The following is a 12287-nucleotide window of genomic DNA, read 5'->3' as shown; positions in this document are numbered from 1 at the left end:
TCTTGTAGCCACAATATTTATGTGGCTAGTCCAGTTCAGTTTCTGGTCAATGGTCACCCCCCCAGGATGTTGACAGTGATGGGAATGCAGTTGAACGTCAAGGGGGCGATGGTTGGATTCTCTCTTGTTGGAGACGGTCATCGCCTGGCACTCGCGTGGCGCGAACGTTAAACTTTCGATCAATCCCGGGAGTCCCTGGTGAGAGAACGCGTTCACCGGCTTCCAACGGCTCAGCTTGGTTTCTTTTTGAACTTTGACCCCAGGCGTGGGAGGCTCTGAGACCGAGAAGGAACTGCTCAGCAAGCTGTTTGAAACCTACAACGCCAACGTGCGGCCTGCGCAGACGGCGGACGAGAAGGTGATGGTGAGAGTCGGGATGACCCTCTCCCAGCTGATCAGCCTGGTAAGTCTCTGGAGCGTTGGGACGAGGGGAGGCCATTCGGTCCCTTGAGCCTATTCCGCCCCTCACGTTCGGCACCTCAACTCCATTTACCCAACCCCTCTTCCCCCAGCTTTGTTCCCATAACCCTCGACCACTCTCGCCCATTAAAAATCTATCGGTCACAGTCTTCAAAAGCTCCAATTGGCCTCATTGGGGGAGTCCAGAAGGAGGGGGGCAAAGTTTCGAAATAAGGGGTCTCCCATTTAAGACGGAGACGAGGAGGAATTTCTTCTCTCTCCGAGGGCGGTTAGCGTTTGGAATTCTCTCCCCCGGAGGCCGGGTCATTGAGTGTATTCAAGGCTGGAGTTTGAACTGTAAGGGAGTCGAGGGTTATTGTGGGGGGAGCAGACAGGAAAGTGGATTTGAGGCCACAAGCGGATTGGCCGTGATCTTATCGAATGGCGGAACAGGCTCGAGGGGCCGAATGGCCTACTCCTGCTCCTAATTTGTACGTTCCTATGGCCACCCCTGAACAGCCCATCTCCAACTCTCAGGCTCTGCCTCTTTGCCCTGAACTCCTTCCGCCCGAAGAAATAGTTTCTCCCAACCCGAGTGAATCATTTAGTCATTTGAACGCCTCAGTTCGGTCACCTCTTAAGCTCCTACGCTCGAGGGAATACAAGCCTAGTCTGTCCTCCATAATTTAACCCCCTTTAAGGCCCAGTGTCATCCCACTGAGTCTGCAGTGCTCCGTCTCCAAGGCCGATCTACCCTTCCTGAGGTGTGGGGTCCAGCGCTGAACCCCGTTACTCCAGATGGGGTCTGACCAGGGCTTCGATACAACTGCAAAGTAACTTTCGACCCCTTTCATTCCTGCACCCTGCTCAGTTTTAAAGCCAACGGGTTGCTAGGATCTGGAAGGCACTGCCGGAGGGTGAGGTGGAGGCAGATTCAATCGAGGCTTCCCAGAGGAGATTGGCTGATGATCTGAAGAGGGATTTGCGGGGCTGCAGTGAAAGGCAGGGGGGTGGGACCAGCTGAAGGGCCTACTTAGGTGCTGTGACCATTCCATCCCCTCAACTTTCAGCCCCTCCCATTTGGCTTGGGGTCTCCATCGCTCTGTCCGATCACCCCTTCTCCATCCCCTCCTCTCAGTCGCCTGTTCCCCTCCCAGTCCCGCTGCATTTCATCCTCTCCCCGCCGCATCTGGTCTTAGACCTCCCTCTTCTCCCCCTCCTTCCTGACAGCCCCATCTCCGTCACTCGCCTCCCCACGTTTCCCCTCTCCCTCTCCCTCTCTCTCTCTGCCGCAGATGACCGTATCATTTCATTCTCCTCCCGGTTACTTTCTTCGATGCTCCCACAATCTTCACCAACCACCGCCCCCCTGATGTGCTGCTTCCCGATTATATCCTTTCTACTCACTCCACACATTCATCTCATCATCTGCATCTCATTTGTATCCGGTTGTTATTCCTCTCTCCCTGAAGGTGCCCGAGTTTCCTCACTATATAACAAGGCCGGTCTCTCAAATATGATTCGATGTCTATGATTCAATTCCCTCTCGTTTATCCAGTTTATTTGTGAGGACAGGTTCAGTGAAGTTATTGCCTCAATGACGTGGCTTTGGTGAGTATGTGACCTTCCTTAGAAATAAGGAATTTAATAGGAACTAGGAGCGGGAGGAGGCCATTCAGCCCCTCGAGCCTTTTCCACCATACAGTGAGATCATGGCTGATCGTCCAACTCAACACCATTTTCTTACACTCCCAGGACAGGTACAGCACAGGGTTAGATACAGAGTAAAGTTCCCTCTACACCGTCCCCATCAAACACTCCCAGGATAGGTACAGCACGGGGTTAGATACAGAGTAAAGCTCCCTCTACACAGTCCCCTTTAAACACTCCCAGGACAGGTACAGCACGGGGTTAGATACAGAGTAAAGCTCCCTCTACATCGTTCCCATCAAACACTCCCAGGACAAGTACAGCACGGGATTAGATACAGGGTAAAGCTCCCTCTACACCGTCCCCATCAAACACTCCCAGGACAGGGACAGCACGGGGTTAGATGCAGAGTAAAGTTCCCTCTACACTGTCCCCTTCAAACGCTCCCAGGACAGGGACAGCACGGGGTTAGATACACAGTAAAGCTACCTCTGCACTGTCCCCATCAAACACTCCCAGGGCAGGTACAGCATGGGGTTAGATACAGAGTAAAGCACCCTCTATACTGTTCCCATCAAACACTCCCAGGACAGGTACAGCACGGAGTTAGATACAGAGTAAAGCTCCCTCCACATCGTCCCCATCAAACACTCCCAGGATAAGTACAGCACGGGATTAGATACAGGGTAAAGCTCCCTCTACACCGTCCCCATCAAACACTCCCAGGACAGGGACAGCACGGGGTTAGATACAGAGTAAAGCTCCCTCTACACTGTCCCCTTCAAACCCTCCCAGGACAGGGACAGCACGGGGTTAGATACAGAGTAAAGCTCCCTCAACACTGTCCCCATCAAACACTCCCAGGACAGGGACAGCACGGGGATAGATACAGAGTAAAGGTCCCTCTGTAATGTCCCCATCAAACACTCTCAGGACAGGTACAGCACAGGGTTAGATACAGAGCAAAGCTCCCTCTACACTGTCCCCATCAAACACTCCCAGGACAGGTACAGCACGGGGTTAGATACAGAGTAAAGCTCTCTCTACACTGTCCCCATCAAACACTCCCAGGACAGATACAGCACGGGGTTAGATACAGAGTAAAGCTCCCTCTACACCGTCCCCATCAAACACTCCCAGGGCAGGTACAGCATGGGGTTAGATACAGAGTAAAGCTCCCTCTACACTGTTCCCATAAAACCCTCCCAGAGCAGGTACAGCACAGGGTTAGATACAGAGTAAAGCTCCCTCGACACTGTCCCCATCAAACACTCCCAGGACAAGTACAGCATGGGGTTAGATACAGAGTAAAGCTCCCTCTGTACTGTCCCAATCAAACACTCCCAGGACAGGTACAGCACGGGGTTAGATGCAGAGTAAAGCTCCCATTGTACTGTCCCCATGAACGCAGTCTACGCAGTCCCCATCAAACACTCCCAGGGCAGGTAGAGCACGGGGTGAGATACAGAGTAAAGCTCCCTCGACATTGTCCCCATCAAACACTCCCAGAGCAGGTACAGCACGGGGTTAGATACAGAGTAAAGATCCCTCTGTACTGTCCCCATCAAACACTCCCAGGACAGGAACAGCACGGGGTTAGGTAGAGAGTAAAGCTCCCTCTACATCGTCCCCATCAAACACTCCCAGCACACGGACAGCACGGGGTTAGATACAGAGTAAAGATCCCTCTACACCGTCCCCATCAAACACTCCCAGGACAGATACAGCACGGGGTTAGATACAGAGTAAAGCTCTCTATACACTGTCCCCATCAAACACTCCCAGGACAGATATAGCAAGGGGTTAGATACAGAGTAAAGGTCCCTCTACACCGTCCCCATTAAACACTCCCAGGGCAGGTACAGCAAGGGGTTAGATACAGAGTAAAGCTCCCTCTACACAGTCCCCATCAAACACTCCCAGGGCAGGTACAGCACGGGGTGAGATACACAGTAAAGCTCGCTCTGTACTGTCCCCATCAAACACTCCCAGAGCAGGTACAGCACGGGGTTAGATACAGAGTAAAGCTCCCACTGTACTGTCCCCAACAAACACTCCCAGAGCAGGTACAGCACAGGGTTAGATACAGAGTAAAGATCCCTCTGTACTGTCCCCATCAAACACTCCCAGGACAGGTACAGCACGAGGTGAGATACAGAGTAAAGCTCCCTCTACACCATCCCCATCAAACACTCCCAGGACAGGCACAGCACGGGGTAAGATACAGAGTAAAGATCTCTCTACACCTTCCCCATCAAAAACTCCCAGGACAGGTACAGCACGGGGTTAGATACAAAGTAAAGCTCCCTCTACACCGTCTCCATCAACCACTCCCAGGAGGATTACAGCACGGGGTTAGATACAGAGTAAAGCTCCCTCTGCACCGTCCCCATCAATCACTCCCAGGACAGGGACAGCACGGGGTTAGCTACAGAGTAAAGCTCCCTCTACAACGTCCCCATCAATCACTCCCAGGATAGGTACAGCACGGGGTTAGCTACAGAGTAAAGCTCCCTCGACACTGTCCCCATCAAACACTCACAGAGCAGGTACAGCACGGGGTTAGATACAGAGTAAAGATCCCTCTGTACTGTCCCCATTAAACACTCCCAGGACAGGCACAGCACGGGGTTAAATACAGAGTAACGCTCCCTCTACATCGTCCCCATCAAACACTCCCAGCACACGGACAGCACGGGGTTAGATACAGAGTAAAGATCCCTTTACACCATCCCCATCAAACACTCCCAGGACAGATACAGCACGGGGTTAGATACAAAGTAAAGCTCCCTCTACACCGTCTCCATCATCCACTCCAAGGAGAATTACAGCACGGGGTTAGAAAAAGAGTAAAGCTCCTTCTACACTGTCCATATCAAACACTCCCAGGGCAGGTACAGCACGGTGTTAGATACAGAGTAAAGATACCTCTACACCATCCCCATCAAACACTCCCAGGACAGGGACAGCACGGGGTTAGATACAGAGTAAAGCTCCCTCTGCACTGTCTCCATCAAACACTCCCAGGACAGGGACAGAACGGGGTTAGATACAGAGTAAAGCTCCCTCTACATCGTCCCCATCAAACACTCCCAGCACAGGGACAGCATGGGGTTACATACAGAATAAAGATACCTCTACACCATCCCCATCAAACGCTCCCAGGACAGGTACAGCACGGTGATAGATGCAGAGTAAAGCTCCCTCTACACTGTCCCCATCAAACACTCCCATTGCAGGTACAGCACGGGGTTAGATACAGAGTAAACCTCCCTCTACTCTGTCCCCACCAAACACTCCCAGGACAGGCACAGCACAGGGTTAGATACAGAGTAAAGCTCCCTCTACACTGTCCCCATCTAACACTCCCAGGACAGGGACAGAACGGGATTAGATACAGAGTAAAGCTCCCTCTTCCCTGTCTCCATCAAACACTCCCAGGACAGGTACAGCACGGGGTTAGATACAGAGTAAAGCTCCCTCTACACTGTCCCTATCAAACACTCCCAGGAGAATTACAGCACGGGGTTAGATACAGAGTAAAGCTCCCTCTACACCGTCCCCATCAAACACTCCCAGGACAGGTACAGGACGGGGTTAGATACAGAGAGAAACTCCCTCTACACCATCCCCATCAAACACTCCCAGGACAGGTACAGCACGGGGTTAGATAGAGAGTAAAGCTCCCTCTGTACTGTCCCCATCAAACACTCCCAGAGCAGGTACAGCACGGGGTTAGATACAGAGTAAAGCTCCCTCTGTACTGTCCCCATCAAACACTCCCAGAGCAGGTACAGCACGGGGTTAGATACAGCGTAAAGCTCCCTCTTCACCGACCCATCAAACACTCCCGGGACAGGTACAGCACGGAGTTAGATACAGAGTAAAGTACCCTCTACACTGTCCCCATCAAACACTCCCAGGACAGGTACAGCACGGGGTTAGATACAGAGTAAAGCTCCCTCTTCACCGACCCATCAAACACTCCCGGGACAGGTCCAGCATGGGGTTAGATACAGAGTAAAGCTCCCTCTACACTGTCCCCATCAAACACTCCCAGGACAGGGACAGCACGGGGTTAGATACAGAGTAAAGCTCCCTCTGTACTGTCCCCATCAAACACTCCCAGAGCAGGTACAGCACTGTGTTAGATACAGAGTAAAGCTCCCTCTACACCGTCCCCATCAAACACTCCCATGGCAGGTACAGCACGGGGTTAGATACAGAGTAAATCTCCCTCTATACTGTTCCCATCAAACACTCCCAGGGCAGGTAGAGCACGGGGTGAGATAAAGAGTAAAGCTCCCTCTGCACTGTCTCCATCAAACACTCCCAGGACAGGGACAGAACGGGGTTAGATACAGAGTAAAGCTCCCTCTACACTGTCCCCATCTAACACTCCCAGGATAGGGTCAGCACGGGATTAGATACAGAGTAAAGCTCCCTCTTCCCTGTCTCCATCAAACACTCCCAGGACAGGTACAGCACGGGGTTAGATACAGAGTAAAGCTCCCTCTACACCGTCCCCATCAATCACTCCCAGGATAGGTACAGCACGGGGATAGATACAGAGTAAAGCTCCCTCTAAACCATTCCCATCAAACATTCCCAGGACAGGTACAGCACGGAGTTAGTTACAGAGTAAAGCTCCCTCAACACCGTCCCCATCAAACACTCCCAGGACAAGTACAGCACGGGGTTAGATACAGAGTAAAGCTCCCTCTGTACTGTCCCCATCAAACACTCAGAGAGCAGGTACAGCACGGGGTTAGAAACAGAATAAAGATCCCTCTGTACTGTCCCCATTAAACACTCCCAGGACAGGCACAGCACGGGGTTAAATACAGAGTAACGCTCCCTCTACATCGTCCCCATCAAACACTCCCAGCACACGGACAGCACGGGGTTAGATACAGAGTAAAGCTCCCTCTTCACCGACCCATCAAACACTCCCGGGACAGGTAAAGCACGGGGATAGATACAGAGTAAAGCTCCCTCTACACTGTCCCCATGAAACACTCCCAGGACAGGTACAGCACGGGGTTAGACACAGAGTAACGCCCCCTCTACACTGTCCCCATCGAACACTCCCAGGACAGGGACAGAGCGGGGTTAGATATAGAGTAAATCTCCCTCTACATCGTCCCCATCAAACACTCACAGGACAGGTACAGCACGGGGTTAGATACAGAGTAATGATCCCTCTACACCATCCCCATCAAACACTCCCAGGACAGGTACAGCACGGGGTTAGATACAGAGTAAAGCTCACTCTACACTGTCCCCATCAAACACTCCCAGGACAGGGACAGAGCGGGGTTAGATACAGAGTAAAGCTCCCTCTACATCGTCCCCATCAAACACTCACAGGACAGATACAGCACGGGGTTAGATACAGAGTAAAGATCCTTCGACACCATCCCCATCAAACACTCCCAGGACAGGTAAAGCACGGGGTTAGATACAGAGTAATGCTCCCTCTACTCTGTCCCCATCAAACACTCCCAGGACAGCTACAGCACGGGGTTAGATACAGAGTAAAGATCCCTCTACACCATCCCCATCAAACACTCCCATGACAGGTACAGCACGGGGTTAGATACAGAGTAAAGCTCACCTTACACTGTCCCCATCAAACACTCCCAGGACAGGTACAGCACGGGTTTAAATACAGCGTAAAGCTCCCTCTTCACCGACCCATCAAACACTCCCAGGACAGGTACAGCACGGAGTTAGATACAGAGTTAAGTACCCTCTACACTGTCCCCATCAAACACTCCCAGGACAGGGACAGCACGGGGTTAGATACAGAGTAAAACTCCGTCTACACAGTCTCCATCAAACACTCCCAGGACAGGGACAGCACGGGGTTAGATACAGAGTAAAGCTCCCTCTACACCGTCCCCATCAAACACTCCCAGGACAGGTACAGCACGGGGTTAGATACCGAGTAAAGCTCCCTCTACACTGCTCCTATCAAACACTCCCAGGACAGGTACAACACAGGGTTAGATATAGAGTAAAGCTCCCTCTACACCATCCCCGTCAAACACTCCCAGGACAGGTACAGCACGGGGGTAGATACAGAGTAAAGCTTCATCTACACCGCCCCCATCAAACACTCCCAGGACCGATACAGCATGGGGTTAGATGCAGAGTAAAGTTCCCAATACACCATCCCCATCAAACACTCCCAGGACAGGCACAGCACGGGGTTAGATACAAAGTAAAGCTCCCTCCGCATCGTCTCCATCCACCACTCCCAGGAGAATTACAGCACGGGGTTAGATACAGAGTAAAGCTCCCTATACACCATCCCCATCAAACACTCCCAGGACAGGCACAGCACGGGGTTAGATACAAAGTAAAGCTCCCTCCGCACCGTCTCCATCAACCACTCCCTGGAGAATTACAGCACGGGGTTAGATACAGAGTAAAGCTCCCTCTACACCGTCCCCATCAAACACTCCCAGGACAGGTACAGGACGGGGTTAGATACAGAAAAAAGCTCCCTCTACACCGTCCCCATCAAACACTCCCAGGACAGGCACAGCACGGGTTTAGATACAGAGCAAAGCTCCCTCTACACTGTCTCCATCAAACACTCCCAGGACAGGGACAGCACGGTGTTAGATACAGAGTAAAGCTCCATCTACACCGTCCCCATCAAACACTCCCAGGACAGGTACAGGACAGGGTTAGATACAGAATAAAGCTCCCTCTATACTGTCCCCATCAAACACTCCCAGTGCAGGTACAGAACGCGGTTAGATACAGAGTAAAGCTCCCTCTACATCGTTCCCATCAAACACTCCCAGCACAGGGACAGCACGGGGTTAGATACACAGTAAAGCTCCCTCTACACAGTCCCCATCAAACACTCCCAGGACAGATACAGGACGGGGTTAGATACAGAGAAAAGCTCCCTCCACACCATCCCCATCAAACACTCCCAGGACAGGCACAGCACGGGGTTACATACAGCGTAAAGCTCCCTGTACACCGTCACCATCAAACACTCACAGGACAGATACAGCACGGGGTTAGATACAGAGTAAAGCTCCCTCTACACTGTCCCCATCAAACACTCCCAGGACAGGGACAGCACGTGGTTAGATACAGAGTAAAGCTCCCTCTACACTGTCTCCATCAAACACTCCCAGGACAGGGAGAGAACAGGGTTAGATACAGAGTAAAGCTCCTTCTACACTGTATCCATCAACCACTCCCAAGAGAATTACAGCACGGGGTTAGATACAGAGTCAAGCTCCCTCTACACCGTCCCCATCAAACACTCCCAGGACAAGTACAGCACAGGGTTAGATACAGAGTAAAGCTCCCTCTGTACTGTCCCCATCAAACACTCACAGAGCAGGTACAGCACGGGGTTAGATACAGAGTAAAGATCCCTCTGTACTGTCCCCATTAAACACTCCCAGGACAGGCACAGCACGGGGTTAAATACAGAGTAACGCTCCCTCTACATCGTCCCCATCAAACACTCCCAGCACACGGACAGCACGGGGTTAGATACAGAGTAAAGCTCCCTCTTCACCGACCCATCAAACACTCCCGGGACAGGTAAAGCACGGGGATAGATACAGAGTAAAGCTCCCTCTACACTGTCCCCATGAAACACACCCAGGACAGGTACAGCACGGGGTTAGACACAGAGTAACGCCCCCTCTACACTGTCCCCATCGAACACTCCCAGGACAGGGACAGAGCGGGGTTAGATATAGAGTAAAGCTCCCTCTACATCGTCCCCATCAAACACTCACAGGACAGATACAGCACGGGGTTAGATACAGAGTAAAGATCCCTCGACACCATCCCCATCAAACACTCCCAGGACAGCTACAGCACGGGGTTAGATACAGAGTAATGATCCCTCTACACCATCCCCATCAAACACTCCCAGGACAGGTACAGCACGGGGTTAGATACAGAGTAATGCTCACTCTACACTGTCCCCATCAAACACTCCCAGGACAGGGACAGAGCGGGGTTAGATACAGAGTAAAGCTCCCTCTACATCGTCCCCATCAAACACTCACAGGACAGATACAGCACGGGGTTAGATACAGAGTAAAGATCCTTCGACACCATCCCCATCAAACACTCCCAGGACAGGTAAAGCACGGGGTTAGATACAGAGTAATGCTCCCTCTACTCTGTCCCCATCAAACACTCCCAGGACAGCTACAGCACGGGGTTAGATACAGAGTAAAGCTTCCTCTACACCGCCCCCATCAAACACTCCCAGGACCGATACAGCATGGGGTTAGATGCAGAGTAAAGCTCCCTATACACCATCCCCATCAAACACTCCCAGGACAGGCACAGCACGGGGTTAGATACAAAGTAAAGCTCCCTCCGCATCGTCTCCATCCACCACTCCCAGGAGAATTACAGCACGGGGTTAGATACAGAGTAAAGCTCCCTATACACCATCCCCATCAAACACTCCCAGGACAGGCGCAGCACGGGGTTAGATACAAAGTAAAGCTCCCTCCGCACCGTCTCCATCAACCACTCCCTGGAGAATTACAGCACGGGGTTAGATACAGAGTAAAGCTCCCTCTACACCGTCCCCATCAAACACTCCCAGGACAGGTACAGGACGGGGTTAGATGCAGAAAAAAGCTCCCTCTACACCGTCCCCATCAAACACTCCCAGGACAGGCACAGCACGGGGTTAGATACAGAGCAAAGCTCCCTCTACACTGTCTCCATCAAACACTCCCAGGACAGGGACAGCACGGTGTTAGATACAGAGTAAAGCTCCCTCTATACCGTCCCCATCAAACACTCCCAAGACAGGTACAGCACGGGGTTAGATACAGATTAAAGCTCTCTCTACACTGTCCCCATCAAACACTCCCAGGACAGGTACAGCACGGAGTTAGATACAGAGTAAAGCTCCCTCCACATCGTCCCCATCAAACACTCCCAGGATAAGTACAGCACGGGATTAGATACAGGGTAAAGCTCCCTCTACACCGTCCCCATCAAACACTCCCAGGACAGGGACAGCACGGGGTTAGATACAGAGTAAAGCTCCCTCTACACTGTCCCCTTCAAACGCTCCCAGGACAGGGACAGCATGGGGTTAGATACAGAGTAAAGCTCCCTCAACACTGTCCCCATCAAACACTCCCAGGACAGGGACAGCACGGGGATAGATACAGAGTAAAGGTCCCTCTGTAATGTCCCCATCAAACACTCTCAGGACAGGTACAGCACAGGGTTAGATACAGAGCAAAGCTCCCTCTACACTGTCCCCATCAAACACTCCCAGGACAGGTACAGCACGGGGTTAGATACAGAGTAAAGCTCTCTCTACACTGTCCCCATCAAACACTGCCAGGACAGATACAGCACGGGGTTAGATACAGAGTAAAGCTCCCTCTACACCGTCCCCATCAAACACTCCCAGGGCAGGTACAGCATGGGGTTAGATACAGAGTAAAGCTCCCTCTACACTGTTCCCATAAAACACTCCCAGAGCAGGTACAGCACAGGGTTAGATACAGAGTAAAGCTCCCTCGACACTGTCCCCATCAAACACTCCCAGGACAAGTACAGCATGGGGTTAGATACAGAGTAAAGCTCCCTCTGTACTGTCCCAATCAAACACTCCCAGGACAGGTACAGCACGGGGTTAGATGCAGAGTAAAGCTCCCATTGTACTGTCCCCATGAAACACTCCCAGAGCAGGTACAGCACGGGGTTAGATACAGAGTAAAGATCCCTCTGTGCTGTCCCCATCAAACACTCCCAGGACAGGTACAGCACGGGGTTAGATACAGAGTAAAGCTGCCTCTACACCGTCCCCATCAAACACTCCCAGGACAGGTACAGGACGGGGTTAGATACAGACTAAAGCTCCCTCTACACCATCCCCATGAAACACTCCCAGGACAGGCACAGCACGGGGTTAGATACAGAGTAAAGCTCCCTCTACGCAGTCCCCATCAAACACTCCCAGGGCAGGTAGAGCACGGGGTGAGATACAGAGTAAAGCTCCCTCGACATTGTCCCCATCAAACACTCCCAGAGCAGGTACAGCACGGGGTTAGATACAGAGTAAAGATCCCTCTGTACTGTCCCCATCAAACACTCCCAGGACAGGAACAGCACGGGGTTAGGTAGAGAGTAAAGCTCCCTCTACATCGTCCCCATCAAACACTCCCAGCACACGGACAGCACGGGGTTAGATACAGAGTAAAGATCCC

At 52.0% G+C, this 12287-nt stretch overlaps 1 long non-coding RNA gene across 1 annotated transcript in view; it reads left to right on the top strand.

Annotated features, from left to right (window-relative positions):
• Nucleotides 1-283: 283 nt before the first annotated feature.
• Nucleotides 284-12287, top strand: part of LOC144676658 (uncharacterized) — a 43255-nt gene continuing 31251 nt past the window's right edge. The window contains exon 1 of the long non-coding RNA XR_013575393.1: nt 284-403. This is a non-coding gene — a long non-coding RNA (uncharacterized LOC144676658). The remainder of the gene's footprint in view (nt 404-12287) is intronic.

The sequence above is a fragment of the Cetorhinus maximus genome, unplaced genomic scaffold, assembly GCF_964194155.1.
Source record: "Cetorhinus maximus unplaced genomic scaffold, sCetMax3.hap1.1 HAP1_SCAFFOLD_1797, whole genome shotgun sequence".
Classification (NCBI taxonomy): domain Eukaryota; kingdom Metazoa; phylum Chordata; class Chondrichthyes; order Lamniformes; family Cetorhinidae; genus Cetorhinus; species Cetorhinus maximus.
Note: the sequence above shows the minus strand (reverse complement) of the source record. Positions and strands in the feature narration are given on the sequence as shown.